Source organism: Eleutherodactylus coqui, chromosome 3 (genome assembly GCF_035609145.1).
Source record: "Eleutherodactylus coqui strain aEleCoq1 chromosome 3, aEleCoq1.hap1, whole genome shotgun sequence".
In the NCBI taxonomy this organism is placed as follows: domain Eukaryota; kingdom Metazoa; phylum Chordata; class Amphibia; order Anura; family Eleutherodactylidae; genus Eleutherodactylus; species Eleutherodactylus coqui.
In genome coordinates, this window is record NC_089839.1 from 150,493,848 (window position 1) to 150,513,048 (window position 19,201).

Sequence of the window (19,201 nt, forward strand, 5' to 3'; positions counted from 1 at the left end):
TCGAAATTATACTATGTGCAAAATGTCATGTCAATCGGTCGGACAGTTTGTGCGTGATGCTCCAACAAACAGACAAACAGACATTGACAAATATATAGAAGACTAGCGTACCCGTCGCGCGTTGCTGCGAAGACAGACATACATACATTCGTTGCTGCGAAGACAGACAGACATAGCTATACAATCCAGTTATTTACACTTTGCTTGTCTGCCTGCGTGCCGTGGATTATTCTAGGGGTTTTCCCCAGCTCGCAACATTGTATCCAATAAGCGAGTTCTCCACTAAACATTGTTCTCCATTAAAGAACTGAGCGTACCTTTTTTAAAAATGACGGCAGCAGCGACCAATGAGATTTTGTAGGCCGCTGCTTCCCCCTTGCAGGCTGAATAAAATAGCCGTTGTGTGGAACATCCAATTTATCCGGCTGCTGTGGCTTCTTGGGAAGATAGCCTAGTACATGTTTGCCCACTTCCAACTCCAATGGAGACTGACTGTAAATGGCTGGCGCGCTCTAGTATTTATGGTTCCAAGCTGTACGTGTCATTGCATACAGTCTATCTATCTATCTGTCTGTCTGTCTATCTGGGTTATTGCATACAGTCTATCTATCTGTCTGTCTATCTGGGTTATTGCATACAGTCTATCTATCTGTCTGTCTATCTGGGTTATTGCATACAGTCTATCTATCTATCTGTCTGTCTATCTGGGTTATTGCATACAGTCTATCTATCTGTCTATCTGGGTTATTGCATACAGTCTATCTATCTGTCTGTCTATCTATCTATCTAGGTTATTGCATACAGTCTGTCTGTCTGTCTGTCTGTCTATCTATCTATCTATCTATTTGGGTTATTGCATACAGTCTATCTATCTGTCTGTCTATCTATCTATCTATCTATCTGGGTTATTGCATACAGTCTGTCTGTCTGTCTATCTATCTATCTATCTATCTATGACATCAGGAAATGAGAGAATTAGATTCCGTACGTAAAATTTGGACACTAATTCTTTGGCGCTTTGAATTGAATAATCAAGTTGGGACCCATTAGCTTTTCCCATTTATGACCTAATCAATGTTCGTGCCAAATTTCAAGTTTCTATGACATTGGGAAGTGAGAGAATTAAATTCCGTACATAAAATTTGGACGCTAATTCTTTTGCGCTTAGAATTGAATAATCGAGTTGGGATGAGACATAAGGCCTTGCCCATAAGCATTCCCCAACCTCCAAGAACTGAACCTACCTACCTGAATGAGATTTTGTAGGCCGCTGCTTCCCCCTTGCGGGCTGAATAAAATAGCCGTTGGGTGGAACATACAATTTATCCGGCTGCTGTGGCTTCTAAGGAAGATATCCTAGTACTTGTTTACCCACTTCCAACTCCAATGGTAATTGGCTGGCGTGCTCTAGTGGTTCCAAGCTGTACGTGTCATAATAGAGCCTTAATGACATCACAATGCAGCTTTATAGAACATGTTGGGGCATGTTCAAGGGCGTCCGATGTTGATGACATCAGTGATGACATCACAATAGCAGGTGGCTTACTTATTCGATCTACGTGGGGGGGTGGTAACTCTCGACGACGCTCTCGCGCGCGCCATTTATCGTAGGATAGTTGTACTATGCCTATAATCTTCCCAGGAGTGTACTCAACAACTTCCCAAAGTTTCATGGCGATCGGATGAATGGTGTAGTAGCGCATAAAGGACAAACAGACACGCACGCACGCACGCATACAGACATACATACGCGTACCCGTCGCGCGTTGCTGCGAAGACAGACATACATACATACATTCGTTTTTATATATCTAGATGACGGCAGCAGCGACCACTGAGGTTTTGTAGGCCGCTGCTTCCCCCTTGCAGGCTGAATAAAATAGCCGTTGTGTGGAACATCCAATTTATCCGGCTGCTGTGGCTTCTTGGGAAGATATCCTAGTACATGTTTGCCCACTTCCAACTCCAATGGAGACTGACTGTAAATGGCTGGCGTGCTCTAGTATTTATGGTTTCAAGCTGTACGTGTCATTGCATACAGTCTATCTATCTATCTATCTATCTATCAGGGTTATTGCATACAGTCTATCTATCTATCTATCTATCTATCAGGGTTATTGCATACAGTCTATCTATCTATCTATCTATCTATCTATCTATGACATCAGGAAATGAGAGAATTAGATTCCGTACGTAAAATTTGAACGCTAATTCTTTGGCGCTTTGAATTGAATAATCGAGTTGGGACCCATTAACTTTTCCTATTTATGACATAATCAATGCTCGTGCCAAATTTTAAGTTTCTATGACATTGGGAAGTGAGAGAATTAAGTTGGGATGAGACATAAGGCCTTGCCCATAAGCATTCCCCAACCTCCAAGAACTGAACCTACCTACCTGAATGAGATTTTGTAGGCCGCTGCTTCCCCCTTGCGGGCTGAATAAAATAGCCGTTGGGTGGAACATACAATTTATCCGGCTGCTGTGGCTTCTTAGGAAGATATCCTAGTACTTGTTTACCCACTTCCAACTCCAATGGTAATTGGCTGGCGTGCTCTAGTGGTTCCAAGCTGTACGTGTCATAATACAGCCTTAATGACATCACAATGCAGCTTTATAGAACATGTTGGGGCATGTTCAAGGGCGTCCGATGTTGATGACATCAGTGATGACATCACAATAGCAGGTGGCTTACTTACTCGATCTACGTGGGGGGGGGGCGTAACTTTCGACGACGCTCGCGCGCCATTTATCGTAGGATATTTGTACTATGCCTATAATCTTCCCAGGAGTGTACTTAACAACTTCCCAAAGTTTCATGGCGATCGGATGAATGGTGTAGTAGCGCATAAAGGACAAACAGACACGCACGCACGCACGCACGCAGACACGCACGCAGACAGACATACATTCAATTTTATATATATAGATTAGATGAATGATAAAAGATGCTGATAATCAAGTTCCCCCAGTGGGACAAAAATAAAAAGTAAAAAAATTAAAATAAATACGTAAAAAACGCACCTTTCTCCATTTACTATGTAAAAAATAAAAATTACATATGTGGTATCACTACGTTCAGAAGAACCCAGAGAAAAACGTTAGGATATTATTAAATCTCCACAGTGCACACCATTAAAAAAATACAAAAAACATGACAAAAATAGCTAATTTTGTCTATCTTAAACATGACGAAAATAGCTAATTTTGTCTATCTTGCTTTTCAAAAAACAAAATAGAAAGCTGTCAAAATGTTGCATGGATCAACAAATGGTCTCATTAAAAATACATATCGTACCACAAAAAAAAACATTTTACAGCACTGTTCACAAATAAAAAGTTAGGGGTCTTTGAATGCAGCGATAAACAAAAAATACATTAAAAAAAAAAAGCGTGAAAAAAACAAAATCCAACCTATATAAATTTGGTATTGACATAATCATACTGGCCTGTAGGCTTAATGTAACATATCATTTACACTGCACGGTAAACGCTGTTAAAAATAAAAACATACCAGAATTGCAGATTTTGTTAATCTTCCCTTTAGAAAAAAATGGAGTAAAAGCAATCGAACAATCAAAATGTTCGGTGTTCCCAAAAATTGGATAAATGAAGACTAGAGTTCATTCTGCAAAAAACCACAAGTCCTCATAGAGCTCCGTCGATGGGAAAATAAAAATGTTATAACTCTTGGAGAGCGCAACACGAAAACAATTATCTATTTTTTTTTTAAAAAGTGTTTTTTGTTTACAAAATTAGTAGAACATAAAAAACTGTATACACTTTGTGGGCTTATTCAGACATCCATATATCGGCCAGGTTTTCATGCCCAGAACGATATACGGTGTCCCTTTCTGCAGGGGTAGGAGGCGTGCCAGGCCGGGAGCAGTGCACTGAGCTCTCGCCCCCTCTCTGCCCCTCGCCACTGTTTGCAATGGGAGGTGTGGGGTGGGTGGAGCTAAGTTCTGTCCCGTCCCCTTCTATTGCAAATAGTGGCGAGGGGCGGAGAGAGGGTGGGAGCTCAGTGAACTGCTCCTGGCCCAGCCCACCTCCTCCCCCTGCAGAAACGGACACCGTATATCAGCTGGACGAGAAAACTCGGCCGATATACAGACGTCTGAATAACCCGTTTATCCCTGGAATCATGCTGACCCGGAGAAGAAAAATGTTATCACATTATATATTTTTATACTGAACGCTATAAAAATGAAATCCAAATAGTAGAATTTATTTATTTTTCCCCAATCTCCATAATAAAAGTTAGGGCTTATTTACATGAGCGTATATCGGCCGAACGATATGCGCTTCCATCTAAGCAGTTCTCCCCTTTCCTCCTCCTCACCATCTCTCTGCCTCTCTCCTCCACTCCAGCGTTTGCAATAGGAGGGGGTAGGACGGGGCAGAGCTAAGTACCGCTGCTTAACTGCGCCCCCACCCCGTCCCTCCCATTGCAAATAGCAGCGAGGGGCGGGAGCTCAGTTCCTGCTCCTGGCTCTTCCATCCTTCCCCCCCTACAGACAAGGACACCGTATATCGGCTCGGCGTGAAAACCGAGCCGATATACAGTCGTCTAAATAAGCCCATATCTTGTATGCGTGTATGACTGGCTTCCCCTATTTAGTGAGGCCAGCTTCACACGGGCAGGAAGGATTCCATAAGTGGGAGGCCTGCACCATCTGTGACTCTGGCCGGCGACTCAGAGTACCTGAATTTTCTGTACTGCATATGACCCCGGACACGGGGCTCCTACGCAATAAATGTTAATTGCATATGGGCTATTTTGTCGCGGATTCACGTGAATGGCCTCCATTAAGGTCAATGCAGGCCATTCATGCGGAAACCACGACAAAATAGAGCATGCTGCGATTCTTCCTGCGTTTGCCGAATACGCAATTAGTATCCAAGAGTGAGCAAAAAAGTGATTAACGTGCTTTTCAATGCCCACGTTTGGCCGCGGATCCTCCGTACGGATTCCGCGGTTGGAATCCGCCCAAGTGAAATTGGCCTAACTGTGGGCAAACAGACCCACTCCTATGTATACAGCTCATCCTACACACGTCACCTTGTATTGTTGCATAAGGATGTCCCTGGCGGTGATGAATATCTTCTTGTGTAACATATCGGAATACTGAGCTAGAGTATAATCATAATCAAATCCGTAGATCTCGATGTCTCCCAGACAGATCTCATTGTTGGAGCATATGGCTGCTGGATTTAGCAGATTGCAAACACCAGGTGGAAGAATTTCTGCAAAGGAAGACAAATAGTTAACTCGTATTAATGGAACATGAAACAAAGTAACCATTTTGCACACCTGACTACATACAGTGTATATGACTTGGGACCCTTTTACATGGGATGACTGTCATTGGATGATGTTAAGTGATTGCTTAGTGCATGCCGGTGGAGCAGGCCGGGGATCATTCCTGCCTGCCCGTCTCCATTCACAGTAAACAGGCAGTCGTTCACAGATAAATGACTGCCTGTTTACACAGTACAATCGTCGTTTAGTTTTTATGTGGGCAGAAATTAAATGACGAACGATAAGTGGCGATCGCATAAAAGTAAATAAAAAGTTAAATAAAGTTAAAGATCAGATCCATGGGGGCAGCTGAGAGTACTTACCCCTGTCCTCTGCGATGTTCCGTGGTGATCTAGTCCTAGAGGACCTGACACCGGTTTTCTGCACATGCGCCAGACATATGACGTCACGCGCAGAAGCCTAGATCGCCCGGGAGATTTGAAATCTCCTAGCTTCTGGCTCCTGAAGGTAGCCGAGAGGCAGGAGATATCAACAGGGACGGCGGTGACCCGTCACCGGGCCCGTGATCACCGGTATCCAATGGATACCGGCGATCACAGAAAAGTAAAACAAAAGTTTAAAAAAGTTAAAGTTTCAGCTTCCTCATGGATCGGATCCATGGGGGCAGCTGGAAATACTCACCCCCATCCTCCGTAATGTCCCGCGGCGATCAGGATCTGCCGAGGGCTTTTGCGTATGAGCCGATGTGGAGTGCATGCGCAGAAGGCCGGAGAGCCCTGCAAATTTAAAATCTGCCTGCACCCGGCTGTCAAAGATAGCCGAGTGCAGGGAGATGTGACTGGGGACCGCTGTATGTGGTTACCGGTCACATGATCACTGTTATCCATTGGAAAACAGTGATCATGCAAAATTAAAAAAGGTAAAATAAAAAGTTGAAGTTCATATCAGTGAGGGGGGAAGAAATTACATAACTAAGGCCCCCGGATTTGTCCCACAATGGGATCTTTATCCGCGGACCTTACCCTGGCTTCTGTGCATTGCCCGTCAGCAAATTGCCCAGGAAATTCAAAATCTCCCTGCTCATGGCTACCAAAGATAGCTGAGAGCCTGCAGATTTCACAGGGGGGGGCGCAGTATGCCGTTCCTGGTCACGTGATCGCCGTTATCCAATGGATAATGGCAATCTGGTAAAAGTAAAAAAATGTTGAAGTTTCATCTCCCGGTGAGAGGAGATGAAACTTTTTACTGGAGACCTTTGTATTTGAACCCCGACGCGATCCTCCTCCACGGACCTTACCCGGATTCTGCACATGCGAGCACCCGCAAAATGCCAGACACATGTGCAGGAGGCGGGGAGGGCCCAGGAAATTTTAAATATCCTTGCTCCTGGCTACCAACGGTAACCTAGAGCAGTGACCGGTGGCCTTCTTGAGCGGTCCGTGGTCACATATTAAAAAGGTAGCGATCTACCACTAGGCCGATCTCACCCATCCAGATAGGAATTACGGATTCCACATGCGTTTGATCAGTGGTAATACGCGGATCAATCAAATGCACTGGATTACACAATTCCACTCACATTAGCCAGTTGGAATTACGCAATCCACCCGCAGAAAACAGAACGCAGCATGTTCTATTTTACCGCTTATATCTGCAACATAGAGCCCATTGTATGTAACTACATTGTATGAGGGCTGCGGAAAACCGTGTCATCGCTAAGCGAAGGTGTGGCAAATACAAACAACAAAAGGTGTACTGCGCATGACCGCCTGTGTGAGTAGGCAGTTATACGCAGTACATTATGCAGCCGTACGCAGGGCCACGGCTGGGCTCACAGCTGGGATCCGCTGCGGGCCTCCGCAAGCGTATTCGACATACGGCCGCGTGAACCCGGCGTTATTCAGATTGTTACCTGTAATACGTAAATTTACAAGAAGCCCCGGGAACGCTCGCCTTCCTGCAGTGCCAGGAGCGGCTTGTTGAGCGTCTTCTGTGTGAGACCGCCGCACTGCAGCAAGATTACGGAGCCTGACAGAGAGCCACTTTTTACACCCCATACCTTTAAAATGACGTATTTGCAAAAATATGAAATTTTATTTTTTCTCCTCTAAATTGCATTAACCCCTGAAAAAAAACTGCGGGGTCAAAATACTCCTGGACCCCCCTCAGTGAACACATTAAGGGGTGAAGTTTTTAAAATGGGGTCGTTTGTAGGGGTATCTATAATTCTGACACCTATGAGCCTTTACAATCTTGGCTTGGTGCAGGAAAACAAAGTGTTCCTCAAAATGTTAATAATTAATGTTAAATTTGTACGTCTTGTGAGACAGTGACTGACAAAGTGCTGGAGGGTGGATACGTGCCACCGAGCGGCCTGGGCTCGGTGGAGGAAGCCAGCATTTCTGTGTCAGTAACGCTATGTTAGGCCGCCTGCAGACGAGCGGGTCGGATCCGGCAACGAGAAATCTAGTCGCGCGATCCGACCCCAGAGCCTGCAGGGACGAGCGCGTACTCACCAGCGCCTGGCGGCCCCGGCTCTTTGATGTGCCGGCTGCCGCGCAGCCGGCGCATGCGCAGACCGGAGCCGGCGGCCAGGTGAGTGCGTGCCCCGCAGAAAATTAGAACATGCCGCGGTTTGTTTGCCGCGCGAGATTTCGCGCGGCCAAACCGCGGCCGTCTGCATAGGAGTGCGTATTGTAATGCACTCCTATGCAGACTTTCAGCGGCGGAAATCCCGCGGCGGGATTTCCGCTCGTCTGCAGGCGGCCTTACTGACACGTTGTAGTTTTGTAAGTGGCTCCAAGCCGCATAGTTCGGGCCGGCTTTTCCTGGAGTGGTCAAAGCGAAGGGTGGGATGGCCACTCCCACGTACCAGGTGAGGCTGGTACCAGGCCTTATAAAGCCTGGGCCTACAGGGCCTAGATAGAGAGCGTCTGGCTGAGAGCCAGAGAGAGGGCTCTGTGGAGCAAGGAGCCCGGCTAGCCCAGTGTGTGGGCTGAGAGAGCCAAAGGCGAGGTTGACAGGGTGACGCCCCTAACCTCAACACCCAGGAGGGTGTGGTGAGACCTCCACAGGTCTGAGGACCGGACTGGCTATGTGACGTTTTGAAGTGAGTAGTCAGGGCCGGACTCTTGTGTAGTAAGCGCTCAGACGAGCAGGTGGTTATTTACGTTTTATTTGTGTTGTTGGCTGCAATAAACCCAGGCCAAGCCTAGACTAAAGGACCTTTTGTTGCCCAGTGTCACTGTCTCTGGCCGCGGATGGCCACGCTGCTACTGACCCTAAACGCTAATCCCTCACAGTCTCCTAAATGGTTAAAATAAATGAAAGTTTTTCCAATGTGCTTCCAGAATAAAGTAAACAGATGTAAATATATATCTTAGCAGAAAGTTGTGCAGTATGTTTGCACATATTTGATATATTACAATTGAAAAATTTCAAAATTCAAAATTTTCGCAATATTGGCACTTTTAATAAATATACACTATGGGACTATTTTCACCACCTAAATGAAGTACAACATGTGGCGAAAACACAATGTCAGAATCGCTTGGATATGTAAAGCCTTTACGGAGTTATGATATGTTAAGTGACACACGTCAGATTTCCAAAATTTGGCTCCGTCACTAAGGCGCAAACAGGCTTCGTCGATAAGGGGTTAAGGGCTTAAACAAATTGTGTGTTTTTGTCTTCTTATGCGGCTGCATAACAGGATGAAATGAAACCATTGATTTCAATTATTTTGTTTCCCATTTGGGATTATCGCGCGTTGACCCCCATGACTTTTTTTCTAATTTCTTTTTTTTGCATAGCGATCTGTAGTTTTTTGGGTTACATACAACTTTTGGATCACTTTTTCTTCAAATTTTTTTTTGCATACATGGTGCCCAAAAAGAGCACAATTCTGGCACTGCATATATTTTTTCTGACGGTGTTCGCTGTGTGCGATCAAGTGCTCAGTCCCTCATGGGTGTATTGTCACCACATATTACGCACGCATATTTCCCTTGCGTAACACCAGGTGAATGGAGGCAATGAATGTCTATGGACTTGTATTCTTCCATTCACACCAGCGTTGGAGCTGCGAGGGGACATCCGTATAAAACGAGAGAGAAATATATCTCAGCATGCTCTATTTCTCTGCCTTTCATAAGGAGCTATTGAAGAGATGCATATTGAAACGCTGCCCCCTCGCAATGCCTGCGAATGGATAGCGTTTAATAAAGAAAGTCACACTGCGTGTGTCTGTGACGTCATCATCCCAGGCATTCGCAGAGCCTATCTCAGCCCATATACATTCTCTGCCGACACAGCATAGGGGCTACGATGAGTACAACGGCCAGTACAGATTTTTTTTTTTATCCCTGTTTTTCCGGTGACATTGCTAGGCGATGACATGGAATCCGCGACCTTTCCACAATGTCAAAGGCCACGGGTTGGACGGCTTCCATTGATTTCTGTGAATTGCTCTATTTGTTTGAATTTGTGTGGAATGCTGCGGATCGTCCATGCGGATGACAATTGCATATTCCACAATTGAAACTGGGGCGTGTGAGACCGGCCTTACCTGGATACTGAAGGCCCTCTTTACACAGAGCGACATTGTTCAAACGAGCAAAATGAATGCTAATCGTTCGGTGTAAACGGAGCGAACGACGAAAGATTAATCCTTCACTTTTCGCTCATCGTATACGGGCATAAATATCACCGCTGGCTTGTTTACTAATCGTTCAGTCGTTCTCAGTGACTCCACGATTTCTTATTGAATGAGCCAATGATGTATCTGCTGTGTAAACAGGCTGCAGCAGTGACTCTGACAAACGAGAAATCTCACATTCCCGAGTGCGATATCAAGCCAAGTTTCATAACCCGATATCGCGCTTGGCTGTGTGAAATTAGCCTAATGGAGGGGAAAGGCAACAACTGATTTTCTATTGCTTTTTCCACATCCTAAATAATAAAACAGATCGTACTCACCTCCCCTCGGACACTAAAGCAAAACTGATCGACTCAGACTACTCCGGGTGAAATAAAGTGACTGCTGCGGCCAATCAGACATCACAGCGCTCATATCCTGGGCGCCGTGATGCTAGGTATTTGGGGACATGACACTGTGGCCTCTGATTAGCCGCAGCAGTCACGCGCTTCCGTCCTGCTGCCTACCCAGAAGCGGGCAGTGTTAGAGACTCAACTCTTCTTCGGGGGTCAGAGGAAATCAGAGTATGATTTCAACTATCTAAAGCCCTCACTGACTGACTGACTCGCCACTAATTCTCTAACTTCCCAGTGTTGTACAAACATGAAATTTGGCAGGAGCATTATTTAGATACTACATAGGATCTATGTCTATATACTGAGGAGAATCTACCTCACCTCCATGTCTATGTACTAAGGAGAATATAACGCTCCTCTATCTGTATATAGTGAGGAGAATCTACCTCACCTCTATGTGTATATACTGAGAATTTACCTCACCTCTATGTGTATATACTGAGGAGAATCTACCTAACCTCTATGTGTATATACTGAGGAGAATCTAGCTCACCTCTATGTGTATATACTGAGGAGAATCTAGCTCACCTCTATGTGTATATACTGAGGAGAATCTACCTCACCTCTATGTGTATATACTGAGGAGAATCTAGCTCACCTCTATGTGTATATACTGAGGAGAATCTAGCTCACCTCTATGTGTATATACTGAGGAGAATCTAGCTCACCTCTATGTGTATATACTGAGGAGAATCTAGCTCACCTCTATGTGTATATACTGAGGAGAATCTACCTCACCTCTATGTGTATATACTGAGGAGAATCTACCTCACCTCTATGTGTATATACTGAGGAGAATCTACCTCACCTCTATGTGTATATACTGAGGAGAATCTACCTCACCTCTATGTGTATATACTGAGGAGAATCTAGCTCACCTCTATGTGTATATACTGAGGAGAATCTACCTCACCTCTATGTGTATATACTGAGGAGAATCTACCTCACCTCTATGTGTATATACTGAGGAGAATCTACCTCACCTCTATGTGTATATACTGAGGAGAATCTACCTCACTTTATGTGTATATACTGAGAAAAATATAACTGACCTCTATGTGTATATACTAAGGAGAATCTACCTCACCTCTATGTGTATATACTGAGGAGAATCTACCTCACCTCTATGTGTATATACTGAGGAGAATCTACCTCACCTCTATGTGTATATACTGAGGAGAATCTACCTCACCTCTATGTGTATATACTGAGGAGAATCTACCTCACCTCTATGTGTATATACTGAGGAGAATCTACCTCACCTCTATGTGTATATACTGAGGAGAATCTACCTCACCTCTATGTGTATATACTGAGGAGAATCTACCTCACCTCTATGTGTATATACTGAGGAGAATCTACCTCACCTCTATGTGTATATACTGAGGAGAATCTACCTCACTTTATGTGTATATACTGAGAAAAATATAACTGACCTCTATGTGTATATACTAAGGAGAATCTACCTCACCTCTATGTGTATATACTGAGGAGAATCTACCTCACCTCTATGTGTATATACTGAGGAGAATCTAGCTCACCTCTATGTGTATATACTGATGAGAATCTACCTCACCTCTATATGTTTATACTGAGGAGAATCTACCTCACCTCTCTGTGTATTTACTGAGGACAATATACTGAAAGGCTGTAAAGTACATAAGGAAGCGGCCATGAAATGCAGAGATAGAGCATGCCTTTAAGGGCTCTTTCCCATAAGCGCATATCGGCCGGGCCGAAATGCGCTGTGATCTGATGCATTAGATTCCAATGCATCAGATCACATGGGCGTATTTCTGAGACGTAAAAACACCCGGCCAAGCCAATATAGCGCCGGGCGTTTTTACGTCGGACCCAAAAGATAGTCCTGCAACTATCTTTTGGGCCGGAATACGAAGGCCGCTGCATGGGCTCTTATGTGAGCCCATGGCAGCGTATGCAGGTGGGAGTTTAGCAGCGTCGCTGCTAAACTCCCTCCCTCTGTTCTCCTATTCCCAATGTAGGCTCACCTCTTGTTACTCACTGCTCATTCTGTGCAATGGGAGGGGGCGGGACAGGGGGGGAGATAAGCGCTGGTCCGCACAAACGTTTGATTTGTGTGCCCATTCACCAGATTTTCCTCTCCCAACGTAGCGTGTATCGGACGGCTGTGAAAACAGCGTATGATATGCGCTCGTGGGAATAAAGACGAAGGCTAAGAAAGGGCTGCAATCGGTACATGCAGTCTGAGGAGAATCTAAAGCTCCTCTATGTGGATAAATATTTTATTCCTTGACTCTAAAGTAACCATGACTTCATAAACTTTTCCGTGCAAACAACATGTAAACACCTGCGCCAAAGTAACTTTTATAAAGGGCCCAGCTGCTGGAAAAGGTTTTGTAGTCATGATAAAACCAATTTAAGGGTTAATTGTATCAGGTCATTCGGTACTGCAACTAATATTTCCAATATCGCACAGCCATTTAAAATGAAAAACTGATTTTTCCCCCCCTTTGTTCACCTAAAAGTCTGCGCTGACTTGGATGTGATGCGGTTTCAGCCGCACAATGCGAATAGACACGATTTCTTGAGTCCAATCCTGGTCTGGGCATCAAAAAAGCCTGAAGAAAACCTGCAGCTCTGACTGACTGAGGCCGGGGCACGAGCGGAATGTCATTGCGTATTACACGTATAATACACGGTGAATAGAGTCAATGAAAGTACATTGATCCAGTCACACTTGTGTATATACATTGCATATAATATGCTCGTAAAGAAGGCAGCGTGTACTATTGTACCGCCTGCAGGACGGCGTGCAGGAGATACACCGCCATACGCCATCACAACTGAGGGGATTGCAGTTTTGCATGCAACGTTTTAGCACCGCTAGTGGTAGCTCGGCCTCGCTAATGGAGTAGTGACTGAAGCTGGTCGCACAAAACTGGCGTAAATATGAACTCCATTCCCGAAAGCCGCTTTCACACAGCCGAGAAATCGTGCGAGATTTGTGAGTTGGGAGACGCACAAATATGAACCCCATTGTTTTGAATGCGATGTGAGGATTCCCATTGAAAACAATGGAGGATCACTACTTCCATAAAGGATCACACACTGGTGAGCGCGACTAAAGGACTGACTGACTAACTGTGGGACGGACTGACTACAGGACGGACAGACTAACTAAGGGATGGATGGACTAACTGAGGGGCGGACTGACTACAGGACCGACAGACTAACTGAGGGACGGACGGACTAAAGGATTGACTGACTGACTAACTAACTGTGGGACGGACTGACTACAGGACCGACAGACTAACTGAGGGGCGGACGGACTAAAGGATTGACTGACTGACTAACTAACTGTGGGACGGACTGACTACAGGACGGACAGACTGACTGAGGGGTGGACAGACTGACTGAGGGGTGGACAGACTGACTGAGGGGTGGACTGACTGACTGAGGGACCGACAGACTAACTGAGGGACGGACGGACTAAAGGACTGACTGACCAACTGTGGGGCGGACAGACTAACTGAGGGGCGAACTGACTACAGGACGGACAGACTAACTGAGGGACGGACGGACTATAGGACTGACTGACTAACTGAGGGAAGGGCAGACTGGGAGACTAACTAACTGGGGGCCGGACAGACTATAGGACTGACTCACAGGTTATATAGGACTGACTGACTCTCCTACACCTGACAAAGTTACTGAGAAGCAGGACTCCCCCCTCCCCCACTGTCACCTGTCCCCGTCCGTCTCCGCAGCCCCCATATCCCCCGCAGTTACCATACACCAGCTTCTTCATCTCATGGTAGCGGCTCCACAGCTGGGCTTTGTTGTCCTCCTTTCCCGGGGCCCCCGCGGGGCTTGAGCCACATTCAGTGCCAGGCTGCTGATGAGGGGGAGTGCTGAGCCGGGCACTCAACACCCGGCTGTACCCAGCAACTCCCGACCTTCCCTGGGTACACAGCGCAGACATTGTGCTGCAGCAGTCCGTGCGGCGTTAGGGAAGGCGATGGCCCCGTGTGGTGGACTGGAGAACTGCAGGCAGACTCGTCACTGCTGGTTAAAAGAATACTAAACACAAATAGATAAATGACAAGAAATAAACATAACTACTGCGTATAGCGCTGGTCTGCGTGGCAATGCAAAACTAACAGCAGGCACAAAGCAGTAACAAGGCACTCATTTCAATCAACAAGTTTCGTATGCAAAATTAATCATTTTGGTGGCACAACCGTCGTAACTTAACCGCACTTCTTTGTTATAATTTATTTCACACCTTTCACTACAAATTCTGAAATCTTTCATATATAGAGTGAGACAAAAGTCTGGACACACCTGTTCTAACTTGTTCTAACTGGTATACTAAAGGGAAAAACGGATTTCCAACTTGTGACAGTATTATTAGGCCGGACTCACACGGGCGAATTTTAATTGCATAATCCGTGATTGATGTCGGCAGAAGATCCGTGGTAAAGCGCAGGCATTGAAAAGCATGAACTTTCGCCAATTCACTCAGACATGATGGTAGGAATTGGGATTCTGCAAGCAGAAGGAAAATTGCAGAATGCTCTGTTTTAGCGTGAATTCCATGTCTACATCCCTCATTGAACTCAATGGATGTGAGTGTTCTGTCGCCCATACGCAATTAACATTGCATATGAGCAGCAGAAACGCTCGCAACTTCAAAGGAAAATAGATCGAAAAGCTGGAATGTCGGCTGAAGGGAGAGCTCAGTCTTCCGTGCGGATCACAGTGTTTCATCCAACAGGATGGCGAACCTCCGCCCATAACTGTGGCTGTACACAGATGGCTGGATGTGCAATTCCCCTGGCAGTGGATTGGGAGTATAGGTCCGGTAGAATGGCCACCAAGGTCGCCAGACTAAACCCCTTTGGACTTTTGTCTCTTGTGTATGGGGAAAAAAACTATTATTTTACATCTGAAACGGCAAAACCTACAGCGCTTGTGAAGAAATATTGCCTGCAGTTGTTCAGCGTGTTCACGAAGACTGGAATAAACATTTAACCATGTGCATCTAGCAGAATGGTGAAAACTAATGTAAGGCACTTCGTGAAGCTCTGCCCTCACTTAACTCCTAAACCAGTAAAGATGGGGAAAATCTATCACTTCCAGGGTGTTTCGGAGTCATTTCTCGTAAAGATTAATATATCACATGACCCCTTCCCATTTAAAAAATCTGAGCTGAATTCAATATGAGTTCAAAATAGGCACAAAAACATCCCCTCCATCAAAAAATGAAGCCCCCTCTGCCAATTAATACTCTCACACCAGTTAAAAGGCAGTGTCTAGATGTTTGCCTCATCGCTCATTCACACGTCTGTATGTATGGCACAGAGTATGCAGTGAATACAACCTATTCATTTCACTGGTTCGGTCAGGTGTGGTTTTTCGCATGCATTTCGGTCACGCCAAAAAAACCTGCAGCGTCTCCTGTTTTTGACCATTTTGCACATGAAAGTAGCACATTTTAAACTAATTTAACTACATGCTCCTATTGAAATCAATGGGCGCATGCTTGTTTTTTTTTTTACATGCACAAATATGCAGGGCAAAAAATACAGTAAAATACGCCTGGCGCACAAATGTGCTTCTGCCCGTGTCAAGGCGGCCATAAAAATATATGCAGATATTAATATCAGTGCGTGAATAGGACTTTATTACTTACCTACAATGGTAAGTGCACATCCACAACAAAAATTGAAGGGGTCGTCTGCCCTTTTTTTCACCGATGACCCACCTCTGGCGAGATTCTCAGTTGAGGCTCGTATTGCGCAGAACACATGCGTGTTCTGTGTAGTACATCGCAGATTTACATGTATGATTCTCATGTGTAAAATGTGATTGTTCTCAGCAAGAGAAACCATGTAATCTTGTAGATATGATACCTTTTAATGGCTAACAAAAATACATGATGTAATAATAGCGAGCTTTCGTACCAACGCAGGGTACTTCTTCAGGCTTATGGATTGGATCTGAAGAGGCATGGATATTTATACACACTTATAACATACATACTTATGACAAGGCACAGATATGGATGTGATTGGTTCGCACAAAACCACAGAAGAATTTGGGAATATAAATTGATAACAACCTTTGACACGCTGAATACTGGGTTAAATTATTCCCCAGGATTTATGCGTGAATGGGAAGTGTGAGACTTGATTGCACAGATAAGACCCCCATCAACAGTAATTCAGGGACCATAAACTTTCACTCCCTTATCAGTGTTAAGCTAAAAATGTTTGTGTACCTCTTGTAGATATTCAAGCCTGATGACCTCCCCCCTCCAACAGTAATTTAGGGACCATAAAACCTTCACTCCGCTATCAGTGCCCAGACAAAAAAAGTTTGTTTGCTGTTGCAGAATTCCTTTTAAGTGCGAACCAATCACATCCATATCTGTGCCTTGTCATAAGTATGTATGTTATAAGTGTGTATAAATATCCATGCCTCTTCAGATCCAATCGATAAGCCTGAAGAAGTACCCCTGTGTTGGTTCGGAAGCTCGCTATTATTACATCATGTATTTTTGTTAGCCATTAAAAGGTATCATATCTACAAGATTACGTCGTTTCTCTTGCTGAGAACAATCACATTTTGCTCTACTGGCTAACACGGTACCAGATCTTTGTTTTCATTATTCTCAGGTGTGGCTTACACAAATCAAGGATATGCTGCAATTTTTCCTTCTTGCTGCATCACAAGAGAAAAATCGCCCGTTTGAATAGACCCATTGTAAATAATAGGTTCTATTTTTGTACGTCTCACAACGCACAGAACTCACGTGATAAAGTCGGCTACGTAAATACGGCCTGAGATGGGTGGCAAGTTGCATCATCTTCTTGAAAGTAACTTCCCATTAATTCTCCTCCATTGTCACCACATTGTGAGCACAGCCTTGAGTCGGCACATTTCCTTCACCTGAATTTTTCGGAGATGTCCTCCGACATTGTGTAAATGAACCAGATTGTCAGTATTCACGAACAATAAACACGCACTGTTCAACAGATTACACGTGTGACACACGGAGTCAAACACCTGTTTGGCGGTCAGATCTCGGCCGAACAGGTACAAATCCGCTGCACTGGGAGGTGTGATGTCTGATAGACTGTCTAAAGGAAAAACTGTCCTTGCTGCCTATAACAACCAATCACAGATCAGCTTTTCTCCCTCAAGGTAATCTTGCAAAATTAAATTTGCTGTGATTGGATGCTATGGGAAACAAAAAGTTTTTTTTTAATTTTAATAGCTTTCATAAATCTGCACCATTCCAATTGTCATAGGGGACCATCCCAGAGTTTTACAGTTTGGGATTCCTAGTGACAGAAACACTCCCTATAAAGGAATGATGTGCACCTTCTTTGTAATTTGGACTCTCTGCCGTCTGAATCGGGCCTTAACCTGTAAATTATGTTGTACTTCTAGCGTATTGTGAGGTTTCCATACTTTGATCTTAGAAGAAAAAGCATCAGCCGTGCAGACAATGAGAAGCACTTCTATTATTCCCCGGCGTGTTGGACATCTCATATATGGGGTGGGGGGTGGGAGAAGGGTGAGGGTACCTTACATAGGGCAATTATCGCCCCAATTCTCACTGGAAACAGCAAATTCAAGCGATAATCGTCCCGTGTACAAGCGGCCACTGACGGGGTACTCAGCGGGGAATTGCTCACCGGTCGGAGTTGCTTAGTTTTTAGCAGAACTAAAAGCCAAGTGATAATCGGGCCGTGTAAACAGGAAGCACTCAAATCTAGAATGACTCCTGTGTACTGTGAATGTAGACGGGCGATCAGAATGACCTCTGATTCGCTCGCCTCCATACATTGAATGACTATGCTCCTGGGTAAAGCCGCAGCCCGTGGCACGACTCTGGGTACCTTTAGGCATTAGGAGTTTCAATATGCCAGATCTTTTGTTCTCAAGGACCATAGGCCGCCAGATGGGTACTCTAATCTACAACAAGAGAAAGCGAGTATAATCAGCCAAGCCTGTGTATGGGGGAGGCAGAAGGAATAGCTATTGGCAAACTAAGGCTTCGTTCACACAGGGTGAAGTTGCTGCGGAATGTCCGTTTGGTGCAAAATTTTAAGTGGGTTTTATCGCGTATTTCTGGGCGGAATTCTCCCCCTTATTGAGAAGAGGTGAATTCCGCAGTGGAAACTGCGATAAAATTGTGGTGCAGAATTCAATTCCACAGCATGTCATTTTCCACACGGGTCTTGTGCGGATTATAATGCTGAGACTGTAAATGTCGTGGAATTTCCATGAGGAGAGTCTGCACGGAAATTCCACCGCAAATCTGCCCCGTGTGAACACAGCCTAAGAGATCCCTTGCTCAGCTAAGGCTGCTTTCACGCCTGCTTTAGGGCTTTCTGTCAAAATTCCATCTGTTTTTTTCGTGTCTGGCTCAGAAAAATGGAATTAAACGTTTCCATATTTTTCCCCATTGATTTCAATGGGTTTTCAAAAAAACAGAATGCTGTTAGTTTGTTTCCAATCTGTTAGATTTCCATTTTTACTGTTAGAAATAGCGGTGCAGACTGGCAGCCAAATGTTGCCACCAGGGGAATATGTGGCGCTGCATGTGATTGCCATGGCATATATAATGCAGCTAGTGAAAGGATTGTGTCAGTCTGCTATTCAGATTGGTACAGAGGACTGCAGGACTAGGACTCTAACATCACCGGAGGGTACCTCACTGGTTAAACCGTGAAGGGCTAACAAATTATTAAACACGTCCAAGGAGCATACACCGTACCCCATTTGTAGGACAACGTCCAAGGAGCGCCCACCGTACCCGATCTGCAGAACCATGTCCAAATAGCGCTCACCATACCGACCACATCCAAGGACCACACTGATCCGTATCTA